Here is an 11553-nt window from a genome sequence, read left to right on the forward strand (position 1 = left end):
GCCTCCCAAAGTGCTGGGATTACGTGAACCACTGCGCCCAGCCCATGGTAGTGTTTTCATGTTCTTCTTTGTGCATTGTCTCTGTTTCTTCCAAGATATTTTGGTCTTTTCTTATTAAAGATTTTTCTTAAACATGGTGACTCTGGGAAATGTGTTAATACTTAAGAGTAAAGTACCAAACACTGACTGAATGGTCTGTCTGTATTGGCAGATCCTTTTGCTTATAGGGAGATCAGGTAGGGAACAGGCCCTTTGTTTGGGATCCCTTAGCCTTTGGTATGTGTAGACTTTTTCTCTTGGGCTTCCCAGTTGACCAAAATATCTTATTATAAGGGAGTCTCCTGCCTTTACAGAATCTCAGTAGTGTCTCAGAGAGGAAGGCAAGAGAGGGATATTTATGAGGCTTTTGGGCTTGGTTTAATGCAGATCTTTTCACTGCAAAGGCCTGACTGGAATACGACAGGATCATGACAATCAGCAAGGGTTTTAAATGAGTCTTACCGAGTGAAGAGTCTTTGAAGGACTTTGTTGAATGAGTTATTGTCCTGGGCAGGGGTAATGAGTAGTCTGTTTTTCAGATAAATATATTTTGGAGACGTTCCTGAATCCGACTAGACTATTTAAAACTTCGTCTTCCTGGGCAGGAGTTCCTGGAATAGTAAAGTCATTTTAAGTCGAAGAGTAAAACCATGTAAATATAGATAGTATGTGATTGTTAATGGTTTCAGTTCTCAGCCCCCTTTCCCCAAGCATTAACATCTGAGAATGTGATCAATCCAGTTATTTATGACTCTATGAGGTCTCAGTGGTCAGGTAACAGGCTGGGGGTGGGGAGAAGGTGGAGATGATCATTTCAATCTTTGTAAGCATTAGAGATTCCTCTCCTTTTGTATCATGGTCATTTGTTGGATCATTTGACTGGACTGTGGCTGTACAGCAACATTCAATACTCTGGCTACACCCCAGAGCACTGCACCATAGACAGATACTAAAAAAAAGATTATGATTATGATTAGAGTCTGCACTCTACTTTTTAGCCAGGAGCCACGAATGCCAAAATTAAGCCATGAGAATTGATTCTACCCCATCCAAAGAGCTCACAAGAACAAATGCGGGGGTGTTGTCAACATCACCTAATTTTATGATTATTTTGCTTGCTTCTCTAATCTTTTTCGTAATGGTAAAGATACCAGAGAGGATTGAAAGGTTATAAGCACATCTTCCCCTAAGACAGACAAATGTAGTTAAAGTAACTCTTCTGAAGTACCACCTTATCTGGTTTCACAAACCTTTTGGACAAAGAGCTCTTTGGTTATCTTTGGGTTACCTAATTTCCTTGCTATTCTCTAAACTTTAGCATGTAGAAATCTTCCTACTTTCTAGACCTTTTATAGAGCTGGAAGTAAAGAAGAGTGATGTGAAAAGGAAGCAATTCAGAATCCTCTCCAGTGGTTGGGGAATCAGATTCTCAGATTGTTTCCAAAAGCGGGAACTGATGGACCAAAATGGGCTCTAGCTGATATTGGGTACTGTCCTGAAGGGAGGCATCAGTTTGCCAAGATAACAAATCACTGATTAGTTTGCAAGTAGTAGCTAGTAGACTTCTGTGCCATAAAGTTAACATTAATCTGTTGAGGCAAAATATCCCTATTGGGGTTGTCAAAGAGTATTTATAACTTACCAAGAATGATCCAGTGCCAGGTAATGAAGTTTGTAGCGCCAGTATCATTAGGTAGCTGTAAAGCACAAGAGCATGGGGTTTAATTTGTCTGGCTTTACTGTTAGGTCTATGAAAGTGAGACTGCCTCCAAATACACACCTTTTATTACTAAAAGGACGTCTTATTACTAAAAGGACCCACCATTAAGTCCTCTTCTAAGGCCTGGAAGACTAGAGGTCCTTGTAGTAATAAAGGACTAACCAAGGACTAGGACTTCTAGTCCTCTTCTAAGATCCATTAGTAATGTTTCAGTGGAGATAAGAACCTCCTTTCCTTTGAATGACACAATAGATGGCCTATCGTTAGGGTTGCCATTTAAAAAGTTACTAAACAGTCAAGTCATTTACCCAGGAAACAAATTGATTAGTAACAAGGAAGCGGGGTGGCTCCCAAAGGAAAATGTTTATAAACCTAACAGTCAGTCTGATTGTATGCTTTGGTCAAATCATGAATACATTTTATTATTTATGTATTATTTTGAGACAGAGTCTCGCTCTGTCGCCCAGGCTGGAGTGCAGTGGCAAGATCTTGGCTCACTGCAAACTCTGCCTCCCACGTACACGCCATTTCTCCTGCCTCAGCCTCCCAAGTAGCTGAGACTACAGGTGCCTGCCACCACGCCTGACTAATTTTTTGTATTTTTAGTAGAGACTGGGTTTCACTGTCTTAGCCAGGATTGTCTCCTGACCTCGTGATACGCCCTCCTCGGCCTCCCAAAGTGCTGGGATTACAGGCATGAGCCACCGTGCCCAGCCAGTCGTGAATAAATTTTAATCAGGCATTGGGCTCCTACAAATGGAATGGAAAGGCCAATATTAAGAATAGGGGCCTTTAAAGTAATATAACTGAAAAGGTAACCTTAATAGCAAAAGAGGAAAGAAGATAGCTAGGAAAATAAAGAACGGAATAATAGAGATTAAAGCGTGACAGTCACTAACCTTGTTCTACGGATCTTGGTCTGGAGATCTTTGATTGAAGCTCTCTCCTTCCAGAGACCTTCTGCTTCTAGAAGATTGCTGAGAATTGTCAACTTCAGGTTTCTAATTGGGATAGTCTTGCAGTGATTCAAGGCTGACTTAGGCTTTTTTAAATTGAGAGACGTGAGTATAAGGAGTTTTACTGCCATAGTAGTTATTAACAGTACCTGGTAAGTTCCTTTGTCTCCAGTTCGAGGACTGTATTTCTCTGTTTTCCAAAAGGCCATGTCTCCAGGTTTCAGATCATACAGGGTCATGTAGGAGGATGTTACGGAAAGGCTGCTTATACCTGTTGGTAGTAACGCTGGATATATTGCATGTGTCTGTCTTAGTTTGGGCTGCTAAAACAAAATATCATAGACAGAGTGGCTTATAAACAACACAGATTATTTCTCACACTTTTGAAAGCTGAACGAGATCAGGGTGCCAGCACGATTGGGTTCTGGTGAGAGTCCCCCTCAGGGTTATAGGGTGCTGTCCTCTCGCTATATCCTCACATGGTGGAAAGAGGCAGGAGAGCTCTCTGGAGTCTCTTTTACAGGGGCAATGTCCCATTACTCCTATTAAAGCCTCCTCCACCCTCATGACTAATTATTAAAACTGCAATTACTTTTGTACCAACCTAATACTTCCCCAAAGCCCCACTTCCTCCTCGTGCCATCACATTGGAGTTTAGGATTTCAGCACATTAATTTTGCAGGGATACAAATATTTCGTCCGTAACATTATGAGTTCTTGGCGGGCAGTACATATATGGCCATGTCTGCCTATAGTAGTGTGGAGTCTATAATCAGAGGTAATATTTCTAGGTATGTGGGCAAGCCTGTGCTATTATTGGGGAATGGTTGAGCCCCAGAAAGAATTGATCTCATTGTTCTTAAAGCCAGTGGCAATATCTTAGGCCACAGAAGTTCAAGAGACTCTACCTTTGCTCATATTAGTCTCAGAATTCCCTTTGTTCTTTCTACCTTTCTTGAGGTGATGTGGACAGTGAAACTTCTGTAAGTAGAAAGACTTTGCAAAGCTCTTTAATAACAGCTCTAGCAAAGTGGGTGCCCCTCAAAGAAAGGTTGGAATTCCTCAGGCTGAACACACAAAATTGAGTTTTTTCCTAGTGTTTAAGCTGCAGATTTCCCACAAGGAAAGGCTTAAGTCTAACACAAGAACAAGCAAATGATGACCAGGACATAGTCAAAACCCACAGCAGGGGACTAGTTGTACAAAAACCATCTGTGGCACTCAGAGAGACCTTGAGGTCTCTGCTCCTGTCTGTGTTCCACATTTACTGTCAAAAATTATGCTGGTGAGAAAGGAGACATAGACCACGGCACCCTTGGCAATTTTAGTGACGCTTTCCCAGTAGTGTTAATAGACTTGACTGACCAATTTGTCCTTGCCAGGGTATACAGTTTTATGCAAAAAATATCCCAGGTTCCATTCAGGATCTCTGATGCCACCAAGAAACCGTGTCCCAAGAGTACCAGTGGTTAACTGTGGTAATTTGCCCCTGGATTTCATCCAATATGCTCTTCTAATGCTAGAGCCAGTTGTTGGCATTCTCTTTGAACCTCTTAAAAGATTTGGTCTTTTGAACTACCATAAAGGCTAAGATATTAGTAAAGGGTGCTTCTTGTCTGACATAATGATCAGTCAGGGCGTATTCTTAATTCATGTTATTTCTTTTTTTTTTGTTGGCATGTCTTTAGAATCGTTACCTCCTTAGGAAGGATTAATGCTAAAGTCAGGAACCATCGTTATTTTCAAAGCATCCCAAAATCATGACTACTCTTTTTTTTTTTTGAGAGGGAGTCTCGCTCTGTCGCCCGGGCTGGAGTACAGTGGCGCGATCTCAGCTCACTGCAAGCTCCGCCTCCTGGGTTCACACCATTCTCCTGCCTCAGCCTCCCGAGTAGCCAGGACTACAGGCGCCCGTCACCACGCCCGGCTAATTTTTTGTATTTTTAGTAGAGACAGGGTTTCACCGAGTTAGCCAGGATGGTCTTGATCTCCTGACCTTGTGATCCGCCTGTCTTGGCCTCCCAAAGTGCTGGGATTACAGGCGTGAGCCACTGCGCCCGGCCATGACTATTCTTAAAACTGATCCATTCTCAGTTTTATAGATACAGTTACTTGTGAGTTAACCATGGGGATACAGCCTGAGAAATGCATTGTTAGGTGATTTTGTCATTGTGCAAACATCATAGAGTAGTATACTTAAATAAACCTAGATGGGATAGCCTACTACACACCTAGGCTATATGGTATAGCCTAGTGCTCCTAGGCTATGCACCTGTACTGTACATGGTGCTGTCCTGAATCTTGTAGGCAGTTGTGATGCCACTGTTGTATACGTGGTTCTTTGTTGACAGAAACATCAATATGCAGTATGTGACTGTGTTAACCTTTCGTCACTAGCTACACAGGTCACTGGCAAGCTCTGCTGAATGCAGTGATTTCAGTCATCTTGGCATATCTTGCCTCTAGCATGGGGTTTCATTCCGGGTGTGAGTTGAGATCTGTTCCATCAAAGTCAGCCCCATATTTTCTTGTTTCATCTGAAGACATGACCCATCAACAACCAAGATTGAATCTGAATTTTCTAGAGGAGTTTAAGACTATATAGGACATAGTTTACTGACAGTAGTTTCCTGCTTTTTAAGGAATAGAGGAGTAGCAAGGGTCAACAAACCCTTTTCTGTAAGGGGCCAGATAGTAAATGTTTAGGCTTGGTGGGCCATGTATAGTCTCTGTTACTCATTTTTTAAAACAATTCTTTGAAAATATAAAAACTATCCTTAGCTCATGGTCAGTGCAAAAATGAGCCATGGGCTGAACTTAGTAAAATCCTTTAATAATTATATAATTACAGAAAAATGGGGACCTACTACCTTCAGTAGTAAATGAGATCAAGGAATCTTCCTGATTTTCTTTGTTACCTCAGAAAGGTTTGAATGGTGTGTAATCCGCCCAGAGTAAGAGGCATACCTCCTTAGGATAAATCATGCACTAGGTTAGGACCCCCAGTGGATGCCTGAAACCATGAACTTTGTATAAACTATCAATATTTTTTTTAATCTGATAACCAGGACAGCTACTAAGTGACGAATGGGTGAGTACAGTATGCAACGTGGGTAAGCTGGACGAAGGGATGAGTCACATTCTAGGGGGTATGGAGGTGGGGGACACAAGATTTTGTCATGCTACTCAGAATGGCACACCATTTAAAACTTACGAATTGTTTATTTCTGGAAGTTTCCATTTAATCTTTTCAGACTGAGGTTGACCATGGTTGACCACAGGTAACTGATACTGCAGAAAGCCAACCATGGATTGGGCAGGGGATTACTGTATACTTGAATAAGACAAAACTTCTCTTTGCTTATGTCCTATCTGAGTTAAAGTAGAAAAATGTAATCAGTCTTGGAACTTACTTATTTTTCAGACCAACAAAAGGTCATCCAGATACTAGATTAGAGTAGAAACACAGGGAAATTTAAGATCCTTGAGGTACTAGTTGAGGACTTGTTGAAAAATTGGAGAGTGTCTCAATAAACTCTAGGGCATAACTGTCCAGATGTATTATTGATTTTTCCAAAGCAAACAGGTATTGGTTATCCCACTCTAAAAAGACACTAAATTAAGACACAGGTTTACAAGTGTGAAATATGTAGCTTCAAGAGATGGTAAAGATAAAATAATATTTGAGTTTGGTTCTGTAGGAAAGTGGAGGTGGGGAGAGAAATAAATAAGTCTATTTGTAGTCCTGGGATCCTTAACAAAACTGTATCCTTTCCATTGTGGTGATTTTGTTTTTTGTTTTTGATCAGGAAGATGGGAGTATTGCGAAGATAAATATGAAGTAATAAGTCCTTTCTGTATTAGATCTTCAACTGTTGGTTTTAGTCCTTTTCACTTCTGCAACTAGAGATAATTGTTCAAATTCTGGTAGATGTTTGCTTTGGGTGAGTCAATCTGAGCCTTGATGGATTCAGCTCCAATAAATCTGCCATTATCAGTAGACTTCTTTTTTTTTTTCCCTACAAAAAGTCAAACTTCCTAGGGATGTTCAGTGTAGGCTTGATGTAAATTAAGAAACACCAGTAATCAATGTCCAAATTAGCTATGGCCTCATTGTTGAATAGGGGAGAACTTGGGGATTTCAAGGAAAGGGCCATTAGGCAAAATTTAATCTGGTAATTAATTTCTTTTTTACAATAATTAGTTCCTCTCTGTTAAATTGCCTGGTATGGTAATTTATGGTATGGTATCACAGAGGAAGAAAGAATATTACTCTGTTAGAGGCCTGAGGGTGAGACTTAAGAGTAGTATGTGGGAAATGTCTGAGCATTATGAGAGATGCCACCATCTGAGTAATTTGTTGGCTCCATTGGAGAGGTTCTGTAACATTGGTAGAGTTTAAAGTTGACATTAGAGCATTGGTATCAATATAGATTCTGCAAAGTTGTCCTTTAATATTTAAAGAAATTTCTCCCTGTGAGTTTAAGGATTGGATGGGACATTCCCCATAATGTCGCCTTTGATTACGCTCTTACCTAACAGTGGAACTAATTTTATTCCAATTCCCTTCCCTGATGATGGTATTTACAAGTGTCTTCATCAAGAGACTCCTTGCTGTGGTAATTAATGACTGGAATGTGGGCACCCAGCTTTTAAAATGTGTAACGCCATCATTGTATTCTGAGTCTTATCCCGCTTTTGTTCAGTGAGAAGTTGGTAGTCAGTCTGTGGGGCTATTTCCCACTCTGGTTTTGACTTGCATATTACATCCTCTATTTCTGACTTAAGATGGTTCACAGAAAGTGAGGAGAGAGTGCGACTCCATCTGCGTCAGAATCTCCTGAATGCTGTCTGCAGGTGTTAATGAGCCTGGCCAACACAGCAAGCAAGATCCCAGCTCTAAAAAACAAAACAAAACCAAACCAAGCAATAAACTGATAAACTTCTGGATTAATCACGGATTATGCAATTTAAAGTACCCATAAAACACCCCAATAGAATTCTGCAATGGGTGCCTTCTTTATTTGCTTATGAACTGAATTAGAGTTCAGTCGATTTCCAAAAGAGAAACTGTGAATTCTTCCAAAACTTACAACATCTGTAGTATTTCTAAAACTCTTTGGTTTCCTGTGAAATTCAAGGTTTCACCCATAGGGTCTTTCCAATTTTTTTGGATTTGAGTTTCCTATATATGAACCAGTTGATATGGATCTGGGAACCTGGGATTATATATTTCTAAAAGTTTCACAATTCCTTTGGAAGGATCTTTTCATGGGACAGATAGGACAACTAGGGAAATTAGGACCCAGAGGACTAAGTTTCTGTTAGAACTTAGAACAGACTAAGTTTCTGTTCTTGGTATTTTACAGTCACTATAACCCTTTCCTGTAGCTGCTTTTTTGCAGCTTTGTCTTTCATCATGTGTGATTGTCTTGTCTTTGTCTTTTAGAAAGGTCCCTCTGGCTCGAATGGAGAGTAGATTGGATGGGCAAGTCTGGAGACAAGAAATAAGACAGATCATTGTTACAGTTTAGGAGAGAGATATTGATGGGGGAGAGTATCCCCAAGAGACATCCCTAAGCCAAGTTACAAGTTTGAAGTCCAACTGCACGTAACGTAACTGTTAACTTAAAATTCTGTTGGGGTGTTTTATGGGTACTTCAAATTGCATAGTCCTTGATTAATCCAGAAGTTTATCAGGTTTATTGTTTTGTTTTGTTTTTTAGAGCTGGGATCTTGCTTGCTGTGTTGCCCAAGCTGGCTTCGAACTCCTGGGCTCAAGCGATCCTCTTGAGTAGCTAGAATTACTGGCATGAGCCACTGTGCCCGGCTGGTTTGTTGGTATTTTTAATGAGTCAGTGTTTGGAATTGTTGGTCCTTTTTATTTTATATTTCTTTTCTATTTTATGTATGCAGGCATATTGTGTTTCCTTTCTGTTTTATGTATGCGTATATATCTTTGGCTGTTATATTTTTTCTTTTTTATCTCCTTTTAGTTTAATTTTTTTCTCTTTACTAACTATAGCTTTAGTTGCTTTCCATACATTTTTATTTGCAGTAATTTCATTTTCATTTTTTTCACATTTTTTTCTAATTTCCTTTCTGATATCTTTTATTATTGATGCTTGGATTATCTAGAAATAGATTTCTTTCTTTTTTTTTTTTTTTTTTTGAGACAGGTCTTGCTCTGTCACCCAGGGTGGAAGTGCAGTGGCATGATCTCAGTTCATTGCAACCCCTGCCTCCAGGGTTCAAGCAATTCTTCTGCCTCAGTCCTCTGAGTAGCTGGGATTATAGACGCTTGCCACTATGGCTAATTTTTGTATTTTTTAGTAAAGACGGGGTTTCACCATGTTGGCCAGGCTGGTCTTGAACTCCTGACCTCAGGTAATCCACCCGCCTCGGCCTCCCAGAGTGCTGGGATTCCAGGCATGAGCCACTGCCCCCGGCCTAGAAATATATTTCTTAATTTCCCTTCTTATTACTGATTTTTAGCTTAATTTCACTTTGGCCAGCCAGAGAACATACATGAACATATATGATATTACATAGAGAACATTTATGATATTACATAGAGAACATTTATGATCTTACATAGAAAACATTTATGATTTCAGTTCCATGAAATTTATTAAAACTTGCTTTTATGATCCAAGATATGGCCAATTTTTATAAATGTTTTTTGTGTTTAAAAAGCATATATACTCTGCAGTTGTTGAGTAATTTTTTCATAGGTATCAGGGCAAATTTAGTTAAAATGATATCATTATAAACTTCACAATTTAGTAATGCCTTTTGCCTTAAATATTACTTTGTCTGTTATTAACCCAGCTACACTTGATTCCTGTTGGTTTGATGTTTGCCATGGTGTACCATTTCCCCTCCTTTAACTTTAACTCTTTTGAAATTCTTTTATTGGCCGGGCTCAGTGGCTCACGCTTGTAATCCCAGCACTTTGGGGAGGCCGAGGCAGGTGGATCACGAGGTCAGGAGTTCAAGACCAGCCTGGCCACGATGGTGAAACCCCATCTCTACTAAAAATACAAAAATTAGCTGGGTGTGGTGGCGGGCACCTGTAATTCCAGCTGCTCAGGAGGCTGAGGCAGAGGTTACAGTGAGCTGATACACTCCAGCCTGAGCGACAGAGCGAGACTGTCTCAAAAAAAAAAAAAAAAGAAAAGAAAAAAAAAGAAATCCTTTTATTTTCATCTCTTGCATGCAATATGTAAGTTAAATTTTAAAAGTCAAGCCTAATAAACGTATTTATTTTATCTAGTATTTCATTTAAGTCTTTCATGCTTTCTGTTTATCTCTCCAGCTTTATGTTTTGTCTTCTACTTTTTATATTGTGTATGATTCTATTTTCCTCCTCCTGTTAACTTGGATGCTTTATATTCTTGCTACTCCTTTAATGTTTTTTCTAGAGATTAAAACATTCATTTTTTAAAAACTTACCTGTGACTAATGTTAATTGGTGCATATACCCTTTTTCCAAACTTTAACTCCATTTACTTCCCCAGTCCTGACTTGATATGACAATTATGTTTTATTTTTTTATAATTTTTAGTGACAGTGTCTCCCTCTTTTGCCCAGGCTGGAATGCAGTGGGGTGATCAGAGTTCACTGTAAACTCGAAATCCTGGGCTCAAGGGGTTCTCCTGCCTCAGCCTCCCAAGTAGCTGGGACTGCAGGTGCATACTACCATACCCAGCTAATTAAATTGTTTTTTAATTTTAAATTTTTAAATTATTATTATTATTTTATAGAGATGAGGGTCTCACAATGTAGCCCAGGCCATTCTTCAACTCCTGGCCTCAAGTGATCCCCCTGCCTCAGCCTCCCAAACTGCTGGGATTACAGGTGTGAGCCACTGTGCTTGGCCTGACGATTATATTTTAATTCTGTAGGCTTGTAGCTTACAAAATATTGTTGTATAGAGTCAGTATTCATTTAGAATTACTTTCACTTTTGCAGTTTCTTATTTCTTCCTGCGTTATCATGCTTCCTTTTGGAATTATTTTTTCTGGCTGAAGAAAACCCTTTAGTGTGGTACTGTCAACAAATTCTATTTTAGTTTTGTCTGAAAGTGTCTCTATTTCACCTTTAATCTTGAAGGATATTTCTCTTGGTGTAGAATTCTAGGTTAGCAATGTTTTCTTTCAGAATTTTAAAGATATTCTTATCTTTCTGATTTCTGTTGTTTTTATTAATAAGTCAACTGTCAATCAGTTGAAACTAACTTTCTTTTCAGGTAATGTACTTTTTCTCCTGGCTGCTTTTAACCTTTTCTCTTTGTTTTTTTAAAATAATTTTTCTAAGAAGTACCTAAGTGTGGTTTTCTTATGCTGCTGTCATTCATAATGCTTCTGAATCTGTAATTCGATGTCATTAGTTTTAGAAAATCCTTAGTCACTGTCTCTTTAAATATTGCTTATACTCCCTTTCTCTTTCTTGTCCCTGTCTCCTCTCTTTATGGGATTCAAAATGTATATTAGCCTTCTTATGTGTATTGTTTATTATTTCTTGTCCTCTGCTTCATGGTTTTCATCATTTTGTCGTTCCAGTATTTTTAATGTTTTCCTCTAGTATCTCTTCCAGTTGGTTTATCGTTTCTTCTGCTGTACAACGTTTGCTTTTAAACCTGTCAGTTGTGTTATTAAATACAGTTGCTATATTTTGCAGGTTTAGAATTTTTTTTCTCCTCAAAAATCTGTGTTCTATCTCAGGGTACTCTGTTAGAATTCTCAGTCTTTGTCACATTGAATATTGTGCAATAAGTATATAATACTATATATAAATATATAATATGCAATAAAGACTGCTCCTCTATTTGGAGCC

Source organism: Mandrillus leucophaeus, unplaced genomic scaffold (assembly GCF_000951045.1).
Source record: "Mandrillus leucophaeus isolate KB7577 unplaced genomic scaffold, Mleu.le_1.0 Scaffold61, whole genome shotgun sequence".
In the NCBI taxonomy this organism is placed as follows: domain Eukaryota; kingdom Metazoa; phylum Chordata; class Mammalia; order Primates; family Cercopithecidae; genus Mandrillus; species Mandrillus leucophaeus.